This window comes from Bufo bufo, chromosome 6 (genome assembly GCF_905171765.1).
Source record: "Bufo bufo chromosome 6, aBufBuf1.1, whole genome shotgun sequence".
Taxonomy (NCBI): domain Eukaryota; kingdom Metazoa; phylum Chordata; class Amphibia; order Anura; family Bufonidae; genus Bufo; species Bufo bufo.
In genome coordinates this window covers 242166377-242189957 of record NC_053394.1, presented here as the reverse complement: position 1 = coordinate 242189957, position 23581 = coordinate 242166377, and the positions used below count along the sequence as shown (strand labels likewise).

Genomic DNA, 23581 nt, shown 5'->3' with positions numbered 1-23581 from the left:
GAAAAGGATCTAGGAATTTTAATAAACAGCAAACTAAGCTGTAAAAACCAGTGTCAGGCAGCTGCTGCCAAGGCCAATAAGATAATGGGTTGCATCAGAAGGGGCATAGATGCCAGTGATAGGAACATAGTCCTACCACTTTACAAATCGCTAGTCAGACCACACATGGAGTACTGTGTACAGTTCTGGGCTCCTGTAAACAAGGCAGACATAGCAGAGCTGGAGAAGGTCCAGAGGAGGGCAACTAAAGTAATAACTGGAATGGGGCAACTACAGTACCCTGAAAGATTATCAAAATTACGGTTATTAACTTTAGAAAAAAGACGACTGAGGGGAGATCTAATTAATATGTATAAATATATCAGGGGTCAGTACAGAGAGCTATCCCATCATCTATTTATCCTCAGGACTGTAACTGTGATGAGGGGACATCCTCTGCGTCTGGAGGAAAAAAGGTTTGTACACAAACATAGAAAAGGATTCTTTACGGTAAGAGCAGTGAGACTATGGAACTCTCTGCCTGAGGAGGTGGTGATGGTGAGTACAATAAAGGAATTCAAGAGGGACCTGGATGTATTTCTGGAGCGTAATAATATTACAGGCTATAGCTACTAGAGAGGGGTCGTTGATCCAGGGAGTTATTCTGATTGCCTGATTGGAGTCGGGAAGGAATTTTTTATTCCCCTAAAGTGGGGAAAATTGGCTTCTACCTCGCATGTTTTTTTTTTTTTTTTTTGCCTTCCTCTGGATCAACTTGCAGGATAACAGGCCGAACTGGATGGACAAATGTCTTTTTTCGGCCTTATGTACTATGTTTCTATGTTACAAAGGAAGAGGTTCTAAGTCAGCTGTCTAAAATTAATACAAATAAGTCACAGGGGCCTGATAGGATACACCCAAAGCTATTAAAAGAGCTTAGCGGTGAACTAGCAAAACCATTAACAGATTTATTTAACCAATCACTGGTAACAGGAGTCGTCCCAAAAGATTGGAAATTAGCAAAGGTTGTGCCCATTCACAAGAAAGGTAGTAGGGGGGAATCGGCCAACTATTCGCCAGTAAGCCTAACATCAATAGTGGGGAAATTAATGGAAACCATACTTAAGGAGAGGATTGTGGAACATCTTAAATCCCATAGTTTGAAAGATGAAAAACAGCATGGGTTTACTTCAGGGAGATCATGTCAAACTAATCTTATAGATTTTTTTGATTGGGTGACTAAAATAATTGATGGCGGAGGTGTAGTAGACATCGCTTATCTAGACTTTAGTAAGGCTTTTGATACTGTTCCACATAGAAGGCTTATCAATAAATTGCAATTTATGCTCCCATATTGTTGAATGGATTAGGCAGTGGCTGAGGGACAGACAACAGAGGGTTGTAGTCAATGGAGTATATTCAGACCATAGTATTGGTACCAGTGGGGTACCTCAGGGATCTGTTCTGGGACCCATATTGTTTAATATCTTTGTCAGCGAAATTGCAGAAGGACTCAATGGTAAGGTGTGTCTTTTTGCTGATGACACAAAGATTTGTAACAGGGTTGATGTTTCTGGAGGGATACACCAAATGGAAAAGGATTTAGGAAAACTAGAGAAATGGTCAAAAATCTGGCAACTAAAATTTTATGTTGATAAGAGCAAGATAATGCACCTAGGGCCTAAAAACCCAAGAGCAGAATATACAATCAGTGATACAGTCCTAACCTCAGTATCTGAGGAAAGCGATTTAGGGTCATTATTTCAGAAGACTTAAAGGTAGGCAGACAATGTCAGAGGGCAGCAGGAAATGCTAGCAAAATGCTTTGTGTATAGGGAGAGGCATTACCAGTAGAAAGAGGGAGGTGCTCATGCTGCTCTACATAGCACTAGTGAGACCTTATTTGGAGTATTGTGCGCAGTACTGGAGACCATATCTCCAGAAGAATATTGATACTTTGGAGAGAGTTCAGATAAGAGCTACTAAACTAGCACATGGATTGCCGGATAAAACTTACCAGGAAATATTAAAGGACCTTAACATGTATAGATTGGAAGAAAGATGAGACAGAGGGGATATGATAGAAACTTTTAAATACTGTGAGACAGTGACAGGTCTCACTCAGGTTAGAGGCAAGGAAGGGGTGGATAGTTTGGTCCACACCACTATTCCACCACAGGCGAGACCAGCTGGAAGTAATCCGGCTGGCACAAAGCACCTCCCAGGGTGTCAGCAAGGGGGGAGTGTGTTACCTGTGGACAGAGGCCTGGAGGCTCTGTCAGTGTGGTCCAAGCCAGGAGGGCTGAGAGACCACTATTCCCCATGTGTGCGGAGACACTGGACTGGAGACAGTGGGCGTACTGTGCTCTATACAGCCAGGAGGCTGTGGGACATTGGCTGAGAAAGCCGCTTGAGTTCACAGGTTGTGAACTGTGACTTTAGATGAGTCAGGTTATTATATGTTTAGTTAGAGCCCAGCCGGGCAGGTGTTTATTTTGTATCATTTATGTTTGGTTTGCTGAGGTGCCAAATAAAGAGATGTTTGGACCTGAAACTTGATGTCTGGCGACGATACTTGTGTGAATCACCCCCGGAGAAGAGCTAACCCCCCCACAATACATAAAGGGAATTAACAAGGTAAAAGAGGAGAGAATATTTAAAAGAGAAACTGCTACAAGAGGACATAGTTTTAAGTTAGAGGGGCAAAAGTAATATCAGGAAGTATTACTTTACTGAAAGAGTAGTGGATGCATGGAATAGCCTTCCTGCAGAAGTGGTAGCTGCAAATACAGTGAAGGAGTTTAAGCAAGCATGGGATAGGCATCAGGCCATCCTTCATATTAGATAGGGCCAGGGGCTATTTATAGTATTCAGTATATTGGGCAGACTAGATGGGCCAAATGGTTCTTATCTGCCGACACATTCTATGTTTCTATGTTTCTGTAATTTTCTCACTTCACCACACAACGGCTAAGAAGCAATGTTTTTTTCCACTTACACACGCCACAAAAGACTTTAGAACATATAACTGCACCGCTGAACGGCAAATAATATATATTTTTTTGCCACTAATACATGACAAAAAGGGCATTAGAACATATAACTGCATAGCTGAACAGCAAATCTATATTTTTTTTCCACTAATACATGCCAAAAATGGCTTTAATTTTATCACTTCATCACACAATGGAAAATACTTTTTTGTGCCAATAATGCACACAAAAAAGGGCTTTAGAACATATAACTGCACCGCTGAACGGCAAATATATCTTTTTTGACACTAATACAAGTAGGGCTATATTTTTCTCACTTTACCACACACCAGCAAATACTTTTTTTTGTGCCACTAATACACGACAAAAAGGGCTTTAGAACATATAACTGCACTGCTGAACGGCATATAATTTATATTTTTTGCCACTAATACACGCCAAAACGGTTTTTAGAACAAAAAACTGCACCGCTGAACGGCAAATAGGCACTTACAGTTGTGTTCAAAATTCAACCCCCACTGAAATTGAGTGTTTTGGCCAGTTTGACATTGATTTTGATCATTTCAGTCATCTTGTTTACAATTAAATCAAAGAGGCACTTGTAAGTCAGACAACTATAACATAACATTTATAATGAAATAACCACAAATGTATTTTCTGTGCTCACATCATTATCAGTTTTATTCAACCCCCAAGTGACATTCAATCTTAGTACTTAGTACAACATCCTTTTCCAGTTATAACAGCCTTTAAACGTGAAGCATAGCTTGACACAAGTGTCTTGCAGTGATCTACGGGTATCTTCGCCCATTCTTCATGGGCAAAAGCCTCCAGTTCAGTCACATTCTTAGGCTTGCGCGCTGGAACTGCTTTCTTTAAGTCCCACCAGAGGTTCTCAATCGGATTTAAGTCTGGTGACTGCGATGGCCACTTCAAAATGTTCCAGCCTTTAATCTGCAACCATGCTCTAGTGGACTTGGAGGTATGCTTGGGATCATTGTCCTGTTGAAAGGTCCAACGTCTCCCAAGCCTCAGGTTTGTGACGGACTGCATCACATTTTCATCCAATATCTCCTGGTACTGAAGAGAATTCATGGTACCTTGCACACGCTGAAGCTTCCCTGTACCTGTAGAAGCAAAACAGCCCCAAAGCATGATTGACCTCCCGCCATGCTTCACAGTAGGCAAAGTATTCTTTTCTTCATAGGCCTTGTTCTTCCTCCTCCAAACATAGCGTTGATCCATGGACCCAAACAGTTCTAATTTTGTTTCATCAGTCCACAGAACACTATCCCAAAACTTTTGTGGTTTGTCCACATGACTTTTAGCATACTGCAGTCGACTCTTCTTATTCTTTGGAGACAGCAAGGGGGTGCGCCTGGGAGTTCTGGCATGGAGGCCTTCATTACGCAGTGTGCGCCTTATTGTCTGAGCTGAAAATTCAGTACCCACATCTGACAAATCTTTTTTCAGTTCCTCAGCAGTCACACGGGGACTTTTCTCCACTTTACGCTTCAGGTAGCGCACATCAGTCGAAGTCAGCATCTTCTTTCTGCCACGACCAGGTAGCGTTTCAACAGTGCCCTTTGCCTTGAATTTGCGAATGATGCTTCCTATGGTGTCTCTTGGTATGTTTAACATCTTTGCAATCTTCTTATAGCCATTGCCCTTCCTGTGAAGAGAAATCACCTCTTCTCTTGTCTTCCTGGACCATTCTCTTGACTTCACCATGTTTGTAAACACACCAGTAAATGTCTAGAAGGAGCTGAGTATCACAGTCCTTTTAAATCTGCCTAATTGGTGCTTATTATGCTTGATTGCTGCTCCTTGACATCCACAGGTGTTTTCAATACCTGATCGAAAACACTTGAATGAACCTCTGTTCTAAAGAGTGGTAGTCTTTAAGGGGTTGAATAATTGTGTCAATGAAGAAATCACAAAAAAAAACATTTAATACTGTATTAACCCCTTAAGGACACAGCCTTTTTACACCTTAGGACCAGGCCATTTTTTGAAAATCTGACCAGAGTCCCTTTAAGTGCTGATAACTTTAAAACGGTTTGACTTATCCAGGCCGTTCTGAGATTGTTTTTTCGTCACATATTGTACTTCATGACACTGGTAAAATGGAGTCAAAAAAATAATTTTTTTTGCACCAAAAAATACCTAATTTAACAAAAATTTGAAAAAAAATTGCAAATTTCAAAGTTTCAGTTTCTCTACTTCTGTAATACATAGTAATACCCCCAAAAATTGTGATGACTTTACATTCCCCATATGTCTACTTCATGTTTGAATTGTTTTGGGAATGATATTTTATTTTTTGGGGATGTTATAAGGCTTAGAAGTTTAGAAGCAAATCTTGAAATTTTTCCGAAATTTACAAAAACTCAATTTCTAGGGACCAGTTCAGGTCTCAAGTCACTTTGCGAGGCTTACATTATAGAAACCACCCAAAAATGACCCCATCTAAGAAACTACACCCCTCAAGGTATTCAAAACTGATTTTGCATACGTTGTTAACCCTTTAGGTGTTGCACAAGAGTTATTGGCTAATAGGGAGGAAATTTGAGAATTTCATTTTTTTGTCTAATTTTTCATTTTAACCCATTTTTTCCACTAACAAACCAAGGGTTAACAGCCAAACAAGACTGTATCTTTATTGCCCTGACTCTGCCATTTACAGAAACACCCAATATGTGGCCGTAAACTACTGTATGGCCACACAGCGGGGCGTAGAGTGAAAGGTGCGCCGTTTGGTTTTTGGAAGGCTGATTTTTATGGACTGGTTTATTTACACCATGTCCCATTTGAAGCCCCCTGATGCACCCCTAGAGGAGAAACTCCCTAAAAGTGACCCCATCTAAGAAACTACACCCCTCAAGGTATTCAAAACTGATTTTACATACGCCGTTAACCCTTTAGGTGTTGCACAAGAGTTATTGGCAAATGGCGATGAAATTTGAGAATTTCATTTTTTTGCCTAATTTTCCATTTTAACCCATTTTTTCCACTAACAAAGCAAGGGTTAACAGCCAAACAAGACTGTATCTTTATTGCCCTGACTCTGCTGTTTACAGAAACACCCCATATGTGGCCGTAAACTACTGTACGGGCACACAGCGGGGCGTAGAGTGAAAGGTGCGCCGTTTGGTTTTTGGAGGGCTGATTTTGCTGGACTGTTTATTTGGCACCATGTCCCATTTGAAGCCCCCCTGATGCACCCCTAGATTATAAACTCCATAAAAGTGACCCCATCTAAGAAACTACACCCCTCAAGGTATTCAAAACTGATTTTACAAACTTTGTTAACCCTTTAGGTGTTGCACAAGATTTAATGGAAAATAGAGATACAATTTCAAAATTTCACTTTTTTGGCAGATTTTCCATTTTAATATTTTTTTTTCAGTTACAAAGCAAGGGTTAACAGCCAAACAAAACTCATTATTTATGGCCCTAATTCTGTAGTTTACAGAAACACCCCATATGTGGTCGTAAACATCTGTACGGGCACACGGCAGGGCGCAGAAGGAAAGGAACACCATATGGTTTTTGGAAGGCATATTTTGCTGGACTGGTTTTTTTGACACCATGTCCCATTTGAAGCCCCCCTGATGCACCCCTAGAGTAGAAACTCCAAAAAAGTGACCCCATTTTAGAAACTACGGGATAGGGTGGCAGTTTTGTTGGTACTAGTTTAGGGTACATATGATTTTTGGTTGCTCTATATTACACTTTTTGTGCGGCAAGGTAACAAGAAATAGCTTTTTTGGCACCGTTTTTTTTTGTTATTTACAACATTCATCTGACAGGTTAGATCATGTGGTAATTTTATAGAGCAGGTTGTCACGGACGCGGAGATACCTAATATGTATACAATTTTTTTTATTTATGTAAGTTTTACACAATGATTTCATTTTTAAAACCAAAAAAATGTTTTAGTGTCTCCATAGTCTAAGAGTCATAGTTTTTTCAGTTTTTGGGCGATTATCTTAAGTAGGGTCTCATTTTTTGCGGGATGAGATGACGGTTTGATTGGCATCTATTTTGGGGTGCATATGACTTTTTGATTGCTTGCTATTACACTTTTTGTGATGTAAGATGACAAAAAATGGCTTTTTTTACACCGTTTTTATTTTTATTTTTTTACGGTGGTCATCTGAGGGGTTAGATCATGTGATATTTTTATAGAGCCGGGCGATACGGACGCGGCGATACCTAATATGTATACTTTTTTTTTATTTATGTAAGTTTTACACAATGATTTCATTTTTGAAACAAAAAAAATCATGTTTTAGTGTTTCCATAGTCTAAGAGCCATAGTTTTTTCAGTTTTTGGGCGATTATCTTGGGTAGGGTATGATTTTTGCGGGATGAGATGACGGTTTGATTGGTACTATTTTGGCGTACATGCGACTTTTTTGATCACTTTTATTACCTTTTTTGGGAAGTAAGGTGGGCAAAATTTCAATTTCATCATAGTTTTTTATTTTTTATTTTTATGGTGTTCACCGTTCGGGTAAAGTAACATGACCGTTTTATATATCAGGTCGTTACGGACGCGGCGATACCAAACATGTGTAGGGAATTTTATTTTTTTCATTTTTTATCAGTGATAAATGTGTTTTTTGATTTTTACTTTTTTTTCACTTTTATTCACTTTTTTTTGACCCAGACCCACTTGGTTCTTGAAGATCCAGTGGGTCTGATGTCTGAATAATACAGTACAGTACAATATATATTGTTCTGTACTGTATTTTACTTACACTGAACAGATCTATGCCTTTCAGCACAGATCTGTTCAGCACCATGGACAGCAGGACGCCTGAGAGGCGTCCTGTTGCCATGGGAACCTTCCCCGTCTGCTCAGTACTGCTCAGAACTTCGCAGACGGGGAAGGGTAAGGAGGGGATCTCTCGGGGGGCTCTCTGGGGGCTCTCTCCCTCCCCATCGGGGGGCTGCAAAGGCACAGCAGCCCCCCGATGGGAGAGGGAGGGAGCTCCCTGCGCTGTTAACCTTTTCCATACAGCGGTCCGTACGGACCGCTGTATGGAAAGGGTTAAACGGCTGACATCGCATCGCAGATGTCAGCCGTTTATACCAGGGTGCCAGCAATGTGCTGGCACCCTGGTATCCCCACTAGACACCAACGATTATACAAGGGGAGGCGGGCGGGGGATCGCGATCCCGCCTGCCGCACCGCCCGCCTCCCGCACCGCCCACACCGCCCGCAACCCTCCCCCTGCACCTCCAGCCACCATAAAAATCATTCGGGGGTGCAGGGGGGGGGTGAATAAAACTTTTTTTTTAGGCATATAAAGTTTCTGATCCCCGCGGTCAGGGACTGCGGGGAACAGAAACTTCAGAAATCGCAGCAAACCGCAGGTCTGAATTGACCTGTGGTTTGCCGCGATCGCCGACATGGGGGGGTCACGGGACCCCCCCGCGCATTTAGCCTAGGTGCCTGCTCAATGATTTGAGCAGGCACCGGGTTCCGATCACTGCCAGCCGCACGGCAGTTATCGAAAGTACACAGGGCGTACATGTACGCCCTGTGTCCTTAAGTACCAGGGCACAAGGGCGTACCTGTACGCCCTATGTCCTTAAGAGGTTAAAAAACAATTGATGTCATTTTTGTTGCATTTGGTTCTTTAAAAAGTCCTTGTAAGATTTCATTCTGAACACAATTACGAATGTACACTAAATTCCCTAAATCCCTTTACAGCATTGGGGGTTGAATAATTTTGAACACAACTGTACTTTTTTCCACTTATAAACTTCAAAAAAGGCTTTAGAACATATAACTGCACTGCTGAATGGCAAATAGGCCATTGCTTTTTTCTACTTATACACCACAAAAATCTTTAGGACATATAACTGCACTGCTGAAGGCAAATAATATATATCTTTTTGCCACTAATACACGCCAAAAAGGGCTTTAGAACATATAACTGTACTGCTGAATGGCAAATAGGCCGTTATTTTTTGCCACTAATACATGCCACAAAAGGCTTTAGAAAATATGACTGCACCGCTGAACGGCAAATAATATGTATTTTTTTTGCCACTAATACACGCAGAAAAGGGCTTTAGAACATATAACTTCACAGCTGAAAGGCAAATATATATTTTTTTGCCACTAATACACGCCAAAAAGGGCTGTAATTTTATCACTTCACCATACAACGGCAATACTTTTTTTGTTCCACTAATACATACCAAAAAGGGCTTTATAACATATAACTGCACCGCTGAATGGCAAATAATATATATTTTTTTGCCACTAACACACGCCCAAAAGGGCATTAGAACATAAAACTGCATTGCTTAACGGCAAATAATATATATTTTTTTGCCACTAATACATGCCAAAAAGGACTATAATTTTCTAACTTCACCATACAACGGCAAATACTTTTTTTTGTGCAACTAATACACGCAAAAAAGGGCTTTAGAGCATATAACTGCACTGCTGAATGGCAAATAGGCCCTTATTTTATTCTACTTATACACGCCACAAAAATCTTTAGAACATATAACTACATCACTGAACGGCAAATAATATATATTTTTTTTGCCTTTAATACACACCAAAAAGGGCTTTAGAACATTATAACTTCACCGCTGAACGGCAAATGTATTTTTTGTGCCACTAATACATGCCAAAAAGGGCTGTAATTTTCTCACTTCACCTCACAATAAGCCTTTTCTCCCACTAATACAAGCTAAAAAATGCTATAGAACATATAACTGCACCGCACAAGGGCAAATAAGACATAGAAATATTTCCTTGTAATAAACCCTTTTAATGGCTGTATCAAACAGCACTTGCACCCCAATAACAAGAACGGTTTGCTGGAATTACAGAGCTGTATAATGGCAATTTGGATCCGCAGTCAGTGCAGCAAGGTGTAATAGGATTGTTCCTATTGCCCAGGATTTAAACTCCCCTACTGAACCCTTTTCGGCTTCAATACTGTGGAATGATTCCTCCCTATCCTTCCCCTGAACTTCTATACAGCAAAATAAAAGTTTTAAACTTTAAAAAGTTTACAAGTTTTCTACCACTGTCCCTAGCACCTGCTGATGTCTCTCACTGCACTAAGTACACTGGAAAATGGCTGAATTCAAGATGGCTGAGGCTATTTTTAAGGCTGTGACATCACAGGGCTGACTGGCTGCTGTTTGGCTGCATGCATGGCATTGTGGGTGATCCCTCGTTTCCATGGTTCCTTGTTCCATGTGCTAACACGTGCAGCAGCCATATTAGAAAAAAATGTGATTTGTTCCTACAAAACGTGAGGAAATTCGGATTAGGTGCGAATCAAATTTTACCTGAAATTCCGATCGAATTCCACTTCGTCAATTTGATTTGCTTATCTCTAGTCCCGATATCTCCTCATACATAATGTATGGTCTCCTCTGGTCTTTTTATCTCATTCTTATGTCCAAAATTGCTCTCGTGAAGCCCCCAACTTCTGGAGTTTGTTACCCCTACATATTATACTTTCTGTCACCATTGAAACTTTCAAAAATTGCCACTTCAGAAATACTTACAATCTACAATAACCCCGTCTCTACTACAAAGCTACAGTTTATGAATGCAATGAGTCGGACCGTGGTACGGTTACACGGACGCCAAATTATGCAGTGGGTCAGGATATGGGTATAATAGTCTATAGTTTGATTATGATGCCAGATAGAGATCCAGAACTTGAGTAAAGTTCAAACTTGTCTTTATTAGTTGCAGCTTTCATCCAAGCGAGATACAGCTTTAGTCTTTGGTCCCAGCAGGTATTGGCAATGTGTGGCAGGAAATTATCTTCTGCTCTATCATGTGCCTGGAGCATTTGCAGGAAAGGACGTCTGCTTAGTAGCTCTGTAATGTGGCAGGAATTTGTCTTCTGCGCTTACTATCTTCTGCTATCTGGGGACTGACTAGCTGAGGAGGAATATGGCTTCTCCTGGGTCTCTGGATGGTACTCACAGCTATTGTCTCAGGGTATGCTTCTTCCTGTAACTGGAGTTGGCTGCTTGCTTTCTTCCAGCTGAGGCTGCAATGCTCAGGCTGGGGATGATGATCAATGTCTCAGCCTAGACAAGATCCTGGCTTGGATCCCTATATCTGGGAGCTCCTACATGCACAGCCTTTCCCTAGCCGGGGTGGCTGGCACACTACTAACTAACTTCCTTCTCTCCCCATGAGGCAGGATATGGAATAATCCACTCTGCTCAGAGAGGGGGGAGCTAAACTGGAATGTACTATTCCAGCATAGGAACACTAAACTGTAGCTAAGTCCCTGCTAACACATTGCTGCCACCTGCTGGTGAACATAGAAATTACAGCAATATATATTTACAAGGCTTTATAATGCATATTTGTGAGAATATTATGTGAAATTACACAAGATGACAAGGTAAATACACTTAACAGGTTGTAGTGGGGTAAAGGAGTTTCGTAACACAACTCTGGGGTGTTACATGAACAGTTATAACTCTCACTGCTGGTTTCTTCCCCTTTTTCTTGTAGATTAGAGTCTGAGTTAACTCTAATTATCCAAGAAGAAATATGCAGCAGTTTAATTAATTTAAACACAGTTCAGTTGGGAGCCTCATTATGGAAGCAGCCCAGGTCTCTACAGAAGCATTGGCTATATTATTTATACATTGGCAAGCACCCAAATACATTTGCAATCCTACCCTTCAGCGAATTCATATTTTAAAATTGGACTTCCCTTCGGTATCACATCAATGAACATATATTAATCTGTTTATAGGTCAGTCAGAGAAAGCCAGGGACCATATCCAACTCTTTGATGCTTCTTCATATCTATTTTAAACAGAGTGAATGAAAAACCCAGGACTCACAGATTCGAGTTGACAACTTATACATAAAAAGATATGATACTACTAGAAGTGCCTAAAGGAACCTTACAGGAGAGCACAATGCTGGGGAAATGATACATTCTTCAAATGGCTGCAGGACAAATGTCTCATAGCTATACACTGCAGGCTTCTGAAAATGCCCTTCACTATCGGAAGGTAATGATAGACATTGAACATTCAATGGAAGAAACTGTCACTATAGGATAACTGCACAGAAGCCACTAAAAAGTTATTCTGTTTAACAACCCTGACAAGTATTTTGCAGATCATGTCTTAGTATTTTATTTTATTTTTTTAAATCACAACAATTTTCACTTATAGACTACAGAAACATTTTTACCCATTTTAAAAATACATATCTCACAATATGATACATGAAGTAATATGCAGTCAGATTTCCAATATCAACACATCATTAAATGTATGGAAGAAAACTGGGGCATACTAAAAAAACTCACACTGAGAGGAAATATCTGACATAACAGTTTAGAGAAACCACTACACAAGATCTAAAAAAAAAAAAAAAAAAAGTTGGAAGTAACAAAAATGGGAAGTAACAAGTGCTGATCTATACTGCATGTTTATTAGTTTTTTAAAGTGTAGCACTCATTGTGAGTATGGGGAGGCTTATAATTTAGGGTATAAGCCTCCCCAGTCAGGGTTTTGTTATGCAGTTTAGGAAGCCAAAATCAGGTGTGGATCATAAAATAAGAGATGCCTTTTTTGAGTCTACTCTTAGTTGTTCCCTTAGTGCCATATGAAAGATGACCTCAAACATTTTGACATTTGGGGGTGATCAGCAGCAGGTTTACACAGGGTTTTGTTTGCTCCCAATTATCTGCACTTTTTACTGCCCCATTTGAAATGTGCCCCTATATCTTAATGCACTATACTGTACAACTAAATATATTATGCTAAGCACCCATGTTGATCATTATATTGATCAACTTTGCTTTAAGCATCCAGTTTGGATTAACAGAATTAGAAAATTTTGCATGCAGTATGAATCCGATGAAAATATTAAAACCTTTTCCATATCAGATTTGTTACACAAGAACTCTTTTACATAACAGTAATCTGTACTGAAAGTTTAAAAGCGCCTTTAATTGTCGACTTTCACCTATTAAGTTGTTACAAGTGTCAAGTGGCTACAAGTACTGCATTCATCTCAATCCTGAAATACTTTTAATTAAAATATTCCCTTAGCCACAGTAGTAAAAATACTAACTATTCGATAGCTAGATTTCTTAGTTGGAAATAAATATAGTAAAAAATATATTCAAATACAGTGCAATTAATTTTCCAAATTTAGCATAAATATGAAACATCCACCCTATATTTTATGCTGCGCCTGTTCGTTGTACTAATGTTTTGCATATATTTTTTATCAACTTTGAAACTAAGCCCCAAATGTGTTCTTTCTTTCCACCTACACCACTTCACAGATTCCTTATCACATTAATATTCATTATTTAAAATAGCATTGGCACATTCCAAAGTCAAATGCCAGAGGCGTTATAGTTCCCCGTCGTCAGACTCTTACCTCAAAGTTTCTGAGTTCCTAATTTAAATCTATTCCATCTACAAATATAGTCCAAGGAAAAAAATAAAAGAAAAACTACTGACCTAATTTAAATTTTTAGTTTAAGAGCTGGAATGGGAACTGTTAATTGCTCTCAAGATGGATACGCTACCATTAATGGTTGCATATGCTTCATATGGAGCGTAAAGGCCTAGTTTTCTATTATGTCTAAAATTGTATCAATTAAATATATACACTTTTGTCCCCAACTACATTTTTTATTCCTTCAACGCATATGAGTTTTTTTTTTATTTTTTATGAATTCCCTACCGTTTTCTGTATAGCCACTTTGAAGGTTTATCTTTGAAGGTCTGATCCTATATATTTGTCAGTCCCACTGACCATGTAGACAGATGTACATACTTGTATGCCTATACATTTGCATACATCAACCATAAACTATGATTATACTGGTGTACAATTTTATAAAAAAGATTTTGAAAAGTGCTTGACCACACTCTTCAACACAGGTAGGATGAATCCTAACCAAAACATATGCCAAATTAATACTTTTTTATGATACATTTTCCACTTGAAGTCTATGTACAAGAGGGCATAAATGGCATGTCCACCGCTGGTGTAAATTTAGCCATACTTCATTGACATTGTAGATCTTTGTCTTCATCTTTAATGCCTTGGTTAAATAGCATAAAAATCTCGTAGTGATCACAGCACTCTATCTATTGCTGACTGGTTTGGGTGCACGTCTCGGTGTGTTCCTAGCTCCACCTCTTGGAACATATAAATCTTCAACAATTTAGACAGCACTCCAAATTTGGTTAATTGATCTTTATTTTGTATTAGCCGGACATAGTGGTCCTTTTTTTAGACTGAAGCAACGTTTCGGGCAAAAGGTGTGCCCTTCGTCAGGCAGTAATATGCTCATACGAATGTTAGTGACCGCCATGCCGGCTTTTTATCAATAACATCTTTTTTCAAATTATCATCAACCAAGGCCTGCAATTCCCGCTTTATTGCCCAGACCGGATCCCGCTGCAATATTTCATAGACATTGTGATCAGACAATTGTCCTAGAATTTCCTTAACATAGTAGTTCTTGTCTAATATGACAAGGGCTCCCCCTTTATCCGCGGGTTTAAAGATCAGGGAGTCATCATCAGTCAGATGATTGACTACCTGTCTCTCCTCAGCGGATAAATTGTGATGTATATAATAATCTCCCTTTTTAAATTTTGCAATTAACATGGAGATATCACGCTGTACAAGCTGTATATAAGTTACACTGGGGTGATATATTTTCGGAGGTTGATGATATCATCTTGGTTGATGATAATTTGAAAAAAGATGTTATTGATAAAAAGCTAGCTGAATTTTTAATCAACCAACACCCTGTAACACCCGTATTCTATACACTCCCCAAGGTGCATAAATCCCTGGAACAGCCTCCGGGACGCCCAATAGTTGCAGCTATGGACTCAGTCCTTTCTCCTCCTGCAATATTTCTTGACAAAGTGTTGACCCCTCTCACCAAGAAGGCCCCTTCTTATCTTAGGGACACACAAAATTTTTTAGAGACAATACGAGAGATTGAGCTGTCGCAAGATTGTATCCTAGTTACTCTGGACGTATGTAGCTTATACACCAGTATAACTCATGAAAAGGGCCTGGAAGCTGTCCAGGCATTACTAGATGAGAGCACATACACAGGGATAGAAAAGGATTTTTTCCTTTCTTTACTTTCTATTGTTCTGCGACGTAACTAGTTTTTATTTCAAGACACATTTTTCCAGCAGCGGTGTGGGACTGCGATGGGGTCCAATGCCGCACCGCCATACGCAAATTGCTATATGGCACATTTTGAGAGAGAGTACATCTACCCAAATGAGCTATATCAAAACTATTGTATATTTTGGAAACGTTTCATCGATGATGTTTTTTGCGTATGGCGGTGCAGCACTAAGACCCTTATGTCCTTTATGGACTATATTACCAACATAAGATCTGAATTGAAATTTACCTTGCACCAAGATTCACAACGTGTCTCTTTCCTTGATACATGGGTGATCAGAGGAATTAATAACAGGATCACAACTGACCTATATGTCAAAAAAACTGACAGAAATAGCCTGTTATCATTCCACAGTAATCACCCCTCAACTGTAAAAAAATCACTGCCATACTTGCAATTTAAAAGAGTGGCCAAAATTGTAATGGATCGGGACACACGTGATCTTAGGATGCAAGAAATGATACAGAAATTTATGGATAGAGGTTATCCCTCCCAATTGTTACATGAACAGAGAGACAAGATAGAAAGTCCAACAGAATTACAAAAAAAGACAGATAAAGGGCAGAGAATACCACTAATTGTAAAATATCATCCCTGGATGGATCGTGTAAAGGCAGTTGTTAATAAACACTGGAATATTCTACAAAGATCATACCCTACAATTCAGGAATTTAGGGAATTACCTATGATGTGTTATAAACGCAACAAAAATATCAGAGACATGATCATCCGGGCAGATATAGGCAGTGACAGGACGTCTCTGCGACAGCTCACTCTCTCTGCAGTCAAGAAGGGAACATTTCCCTGTCTGAACTGCGTCCACTGTTCAAATGTTATTAAAGGCTCCAACATTTCACACCCACACACAGGACAACAAATTCCAATTCGGGGTCACTTTACATGTGACAGCAGTTTTGTGATCTATTTACTAAAATGTCCCTGTGGGTTGTGTTATGTTGGAGAGACAACAATGCGTATAAAAGATCGAGTAGGCAAACACAAATCTACGATCAGGAAGGAAAACACTTTTTACCTATTCCCCAGCACTTTAAGGAAAAAAATCACCGCATCTCCCAACTGCGTTTTCAAATTATAGAGGAAGTGACCCTACCTCGACGTGGAGGAAATCGGATCCAGATGCTCCACCAACGTGAAGCATATTGGATCCACCGGCTCGAGACGCTTGCCCCCAAAGGCCTAAACAAGGAATACTCATTGAGCAGTTTTATCTGAATTAACATGTGGAACGCATGATGATTAAGCATATACATTGTAAAAATGTTTGTATTTGGTTCTGTAATTGATCACCGATTACTCAGATGCCCAGCAATATATAAACCTAGATACATACTCTGCCGTACTCTGTCTTCGGATAGATTTAACTTTGTTTGGACTGGTTACGTAGCAACATGATGTCATAGTCGCGTGACTGATCATGTGACTGGGGATGGATGGCTCCGGTCCTAGTCACGTGACCCCTTGCATAATTAGGAGACGGTTTAGTTTAAGTGTATTTAAATGGTATATTATAAAAATGCTTATATTTGGTTCTGTAATTGATCACTGATTACTCAGATGCCTAGCAATATATAAACCTAGATACATACTTTGCCGTACTCTGTTTTCGGATAGATTTAACTTTGTTTGGACTGGTTACGTAGCAACATGATGTCACAGTTGCGTGACTGATCATGTGTCTGGGGGTGGATGACTCCGGTCCTGGTCACATGATCACTTGCGTGATTAGGAGGCGGGTTATTTGAATTGTATTTAAATGGTGTATTGTATATGTGGGATTGAGCTACTATCACCTGTTATTTGATAAAGACACAGACTGGTGTCGAAACGCGCGTCACATATGGGTGACGAATAAAGACATTTTCTTTCAACAAAGAAACTACGGAGTGCTGGTCTTTCTATTACAAGTATATGGGGATTCCACCTGCTGACCGCGCACCTGGACCCTAAAGGAAGCACAGTGCCGTTCATTTGTTCCTAATCAATATCTCCGATTTTTTGGTACGTGCACGTGCAACTGAGCTCAGTACACAGATGAGTACCTACAGCTATGATGATGAGGAAACCCGTGCAATAGTGGCACGTATTGATTCATCGGCAGAGTTCCTGAGAATACCCCCAGGTGAGCTGAGAAGCCGTGTTCTAGAGAGAACCTCCAAACATTTGGTCTCTCTGCAGTTACATGTAACGACTCTTGCTGAGTATCACCGTTCTAAACGTATTCCACGGGGACTACGAGTGAACCTGCGACCAACTTTCTTCCGAGAAAGTGTTGAATATTGTACCCGCTTCGCCAATATTTTAAATAAATGTTCACTGGACATTATAATATTAACAATTGAACACCTGACTAAAGCGATTGCGGATTGCCAAGAAAGTATTTCCACCACCGAGTCCCAATTAAAAGATTGCCTAAAAAAGGAGGACTTTGATATATTGAAAGAAAAAATTAATAAACAATGTACCGAATTACAAAGTTCAATACAAACCACAAAGAGATCAAAATATATACGGGACATGGAGGATTACCAAAGAAACCAAGTTTACAGATGGCAGGACAAATCCGGCACTGCTACATCTCAACCACGACAACCTGGTCGGAGAGCAGGCACAGCGTCCTCCGATTCTGGAAGCGACTCTACAACTGGTCAACGTACAAGTTTTTTAGGAGCACGCAGACGCCCAAGAAGGCCAACACTAGGCGGGCAGGCCGACGCCATCATCGGGGACGCCGAAGCTCCACGTCTAACTCGGTCACAGGTTCCCAGCACACCTTAGTATTTAATCTATTCTCCAAGAATCTCTCTCCACTCCAAATTGGACTCCTTGAAAAGGGACTATCCTTCAGTCCGACGGCTAGTCTGGACACATTTGGACTGGACATGGATTTAAATCGCTTCTTTCTTAACATACGGCTTAAAAGCCATTTTTCAAATGTATCTACACATGATATTGTTTCAACTGAGAGTGTACAATCGATGTTAAATTTGCAACAGTTTGGTTTGAGGCTGAAGAGCCAATATATGCCTCCGAAAATATATCACCCCAGTGAAACTTATATACAGCTTGTATAGCGTGATATGTCCATGTTAATTGCGAAATTTAAAAAGGGAGATTATTATATACATCACAATTTATCCGCTGAGGAGAGACAGGTAGTCAATCATCTGACTGATGATGACTCCCTGATCTTTAAACCCGCGGATAAAGGGGGAGCCCTTGTCATATTAGACAAGGACTACTATGTTAAGGAAATTCTGGGACAATTGTCTGATCACAATGTCTATGAAATATTGCAGGGGGATGCGGTCCGGGCAATAAAGCGGGAATTACAGGCCTTGGTTGATGATAATTTGAAAAAAGATGTTATTGATAAAAAGCTAGCTGAATTTTTAATCAACCAACACCCTGTAACACTCGTATTCTATACACTCCCCAAGGTGCATAAATCCCTGGAACAGCCTCCGGGACGCCCAATAGTTGCAGCTATGGACTCAGTCCTTTCTCCTCCTGCAATATTACTTGACAAAGTGTTGACCCCTCTCACCAAGAAGGCCCCTTCTTATCTTAGGGACACACAACATTTTTTAAAGACAATACGAGAGATTGAGCTGTCGCAAGATTGTATCCTAGTTACTCTGGACGTATGTAGCTTATACACCAGTATAACTCATGAAAAGGGCCTGGAAGCCGTCCAGGCATTACTCGATGAGAGCACATACACAGGGATAGAAAAGGATTTTTTTCCTTTCTTTACTTTCTATTGTTCTGCGACGTAACTAGTTTTTATTTCAAGACACATTTTTCCAGCAGCGGTGTGGGACCGCGATGGGGTCCAATGCCGCACCGCCATACGCAAATTGCTATATGGCACATTTTGAGAGAGAGTACATCTACCCAAATGAGCTATATCAAATCTATTGTATATTTTGGAAACGTTTCATCGATGATGTTTTTTGCGTATGGCGGTGCGGCACTGAGACCCTTATGTCCTTTATGGACTATATTAACAACATAAGATCTGAATTGAAATTTACCTTGCACCAAGATTCACAACGTGTCTCTTTCCTTGATACATGGGTGATCAGAGGAATTAATAACAGGATTACAACTGACCTATATGTCAAAAAAACTGACAGAAATAGCCTGTTATCATTCCACAGTAATCACCCCTCAACTGTAAAAAAAATCACTGCCATACTCGCAATTTAAAAGAGTGGCCAAAATTGTAATGGATCGGGACACACGTGATCTTAGGATGCAAGAAATGACACAGAAATTTATGGATAGAGGTTATCCCTCCCAATTGTTACATGAACAGAGAGACAAGATAGAAAGTCCCACAGAATTACAAAAAAAGACAGATAAAGGGCAGAGAATACCACTAATTGTAAAATATCATCCCTGGATGGATCGTGTAAAGGCAGTTGTTAATAAACACTGGAATATTCTACAAAGATCATACCCTACAATTCAGGAATTTAGAGAATTACCTATGATGTGTTATAAACGCAACAAAAATATCAGAGACATGATCATCCGGGCAGATATAGGCAGTGACAGGACGTCTCTGCGACAGCTCACTCTCTCTGCAGTCAAGAAGGGAACATTTCCCTGTCTGAACTGCGTCCACTGTTCAAATGTTATTAAAGGCTCCAACATTTCACACCCACATACAGGACAACAAATTCCAATTCGGAGTCACTTTACATGTGACAGCAGTTTTGTGATCTATTTACTAAAATGTCCCTGTGGGTTGTGTTATGTTGGAGAGACAACAATGCGTATAAAAGATCGAGTAGGCAAACACAAATCTACGATCAGGAAGGAAAACACTTTTTACCTATTCCCCAGCACTTTAAGGAAAAAAATCACCGCATCTCACAACTGCGTTTTCAAATTATAGAGGAAGTGACCCTACCTCGACGTGGAGGAAATCGGATCCAGATGCTCCACCAACTTGAAGCATATTGGATCCACCGGCTCGAGATGCTTGCCCCCAAAGGCCTAAACAAGGAATACTCATTGAGCAGTTTTATCTGAATGTGGAACGCATGATGATTAAGCATATACATTGTAAAAATGTTTGTATTTGGTTCTGTAATTAATCACGATTACTCAGATGCCCAGCAATATATAAACCTAGATACATACTCTGCCGTACTCTGTCTTCGGATAGATTTAACTTTGTTTGGACTGGTTACGTAGCAACATGATGTCATAGTCGCGTGACTGATCATGTGACTGGGGATGGATGGCTCCGGTCCTGGTCACATGATCACTTGCGTGATTAGGAGGCGGTTTAGTTTAAGTGTATTTAAATGGTATATTATAAAAATGCTTATATTTGGTTCTGTAATTGATCACTGATTACTCAGATGCCTAGCAATATATAAACCTAGATACATACTTTGCCGTACTCTGTTTTCAGATACATTTAACTTTGTTTGGACGGGTTACGTAGCAACATGATGTCACAGTCGCGTGACTGATCATGTGTCTGGGGGCAGATGGCTCCGGTCCTGGTCACATGATCACTTGCGTGATTAGGAGGCGGGTTATTTGAATTGTATTTAAATGGTGTATTGTATATGTGGGATTGAGCTACTATCACCTGTTATTTGATAAAGACACAGACTGGTGTCGAAACGCGCGTCACATATGGGTGACGAATAAAGACATTTTCTTTCAACAAAGAAACTACGGAGTGCTGGTCTTTAAAATATTGCTATCATGATAAATCTGCCTCAGACTCTATTTTATATGTTGCTAGGCAGCAGCTTAATAGCAAACCCCGGGAATCCAAATGGGACGTGGTGGAAATCTCTGCAAAAGTATTCTCTTAAAAACAGTATATTTGTTTGCTAATACATTAATGAGTCAATTAGTTGACTGCATTAAAAATAACAATAAATGATATGACAACTCTGATAATGTGCACAGTATGTACTCCTGTGTTAACTTCCTATATTTCATACACTAAATTCACTAGAACTGTTTTAATGTTTAGAACATCTAACTGGTTCCAGAGTTGCTGTTATAAGCTCACAGATATGTTTAACCAAACCCGCTGGATATAATGAACATCGTAAACCCACATATAGAATCCTATTGTCTGGAGAATTGGAGCTAACATGACCCACTCACCCACAATATGCTGCTAGTGATGCAGAACATGTAAAAGTAATGAAGGTGGATTAATGATATCTAATTTAGTGGTAGCGAAAATATTCAGCGGTTGCTATAGTGATATCAGATGGTGTAGACTAGAAACCATTTAAACATTATGTGCTCATAATTGAAAAGAATAAGGAAATGAAAAAAATGAATACATTAAAATGCAAAATTTCCATTTAACATTTCTTTAAATTAAATAGGACCTATCACCACTCCTTACCCATACAATAACAATTATGAAGCATTTCATATAACTATCACGGTCGGCGTGGCTATCACATATGTGACACAGAGGGAGGGAACGAGGAAGGCCCTGCCCAAGTGAGAGGGAAGATGGTGACCCCTGACTCACCTGGCGGCTGGCACCTGGCTGCCCTGACGTCCCTAGACGGGTTCCTCACCCGTACGCCGATCATGTGCCTAAAGCCCTGGCTTTCCCTGAGCTGAGCCCTAGGTAGTGAACAGGGCGATGGGAACACTAGTCCGCACCACTAACTCTAAGGGAAAACACCAAGGGGAGGACAGACAACACAGACTCAACATATATTCCCAGGTGGGCGACAACAGGAGACAACAATAAGCCAAACAGGGATCCGGGGGGTAGCACACAGGAACAACAACCAGGATTAACCACTCCAGTGGGTCAGTATAGATGTCCAGGCAGGAAGCTCTATAACTGGCAACTAGAGAAGTGTGAGGGGAGAATATAAGGAGGTAGGGAGTGGCAGACACGAAACAGCTGAGGAAGAGAAGCTACGGATCCCTGAGAGAGACAAAAAGGATAGCAAGGCAAACACAGAAAACAATAACTAAGAAACACCATGATCTTTAGATATAGAGCGCAGCCACCCGCTGCGACTTCCTGACCCCGGGTATAACGGAGTCAGACGTGGCTCTTGATACCCTCGTGACAGTACCCCCCCTTTCACGAGGGGCCTCCGGACACTCAGGACCAGGTCTCTCCGGATGAGAGGCATGGAAAGTCTGAATTAACCTGTTGGCGTTTACCTCTGACGCTGGAACCCACATTCTTTCCTCGGGACCGTAACCCCTCCAATGCACAAGATACTGAAGAGAGCGGCGGACCCGACGAGAATCAACAATTCTGGCTATTTGAAACTCCAGATTACCATCCACAATAACAGGAGGAGGTGGCAGCGGCGATGGTTCTAGAGGTGGAACATACTTCTTGAGTAACGATTTATGGAAGACGTTATGGATCTTAAAAGTCTGAGGTAGCTCCAGGCGAAAAGCCACAGGGTTAATGACGGCTACTATTTTATAGGGACCAATGAACCTAGGACCCAGTTTCCAAGAAGGAACCTTCAACTTAATATTCCTAGTAGACAACCACACATAGTCATTCACTCCTAGGTCCGGACCTGGCGACCGTTTCTTATCGGCCATGCATTTATATTTACCACTCATCTTTTTCAAGTTAACTTGCACCTTCTGCCATACCGATGAAAGAGATGAAGAAAACCTTTCCTCTTCGGGAACCCCAGAAGACCCCCCCTCTTTGAAAGTACAAAATTGGGGATGAAAACCGTATGCACCAAGGAATGGTGACTTGCCAGTGGACTCCTGATAATGATTATTTATGGCAAACTCAGCTAACGGTAAGTATGATGACCACAACTCTTGGTTTTCAGACACAAAACACCTTAAATATGTTTCTAGGTTTTGGTTGGTACGCTGAGTCTGTCCATTCGACTGAGGATGGAAAGCTGAGGAAAAGGACAAGTGAACCCCCAAACGGGAACAAAAAGCTTTCCAAAACTTAGAAATAAACTGGGTTCCCCGATCCGAAACCACATCGGAAGGGACCCCGTGAAGCTTCACGATTTCACTGATAAACACCTGAGCGAGAGTCTTAGCATTAGGAAGTGCGGGTAGCGCAATAAAGTGTACCATTTTGCTAAACTTGTCTACTACTACCAAGATAACTGTTTTACCCGCCGACAACGGTAAGTAAGTGATGAAATCCATAGACAGATGTGTCCATGGCCTATTGGGAATGAAAAGTGGCAATAAAGACCCTGCTGGACGTGTATGAGAGACTTTCGCGCGTGCACAAGTAGAACAAGTAGACACGAAATCCATTACATCCTGACGCAACCTTGGCCACCAAAAACGACGAGATAAAAGCTTCAAGGTTGCTTTACTACCCGGGTGTCCAGCAAGTGCCGAATTATG

General features: G+C 40.5%; 1 protein-coding gene across 1 annotated transcript in view; it reads right to left on the bottom strand.

Moving 5' to 3' along the window:
• GRID1 (glutamate ionotropic receptor delta type subunit 1) overlaps positions 1-23581 on the bottom strand; it is a 1665856-nt gene that overhangs the window by 695150 nt on the left and 947125 nt on the right. The window lies entirely within an intron of this gene.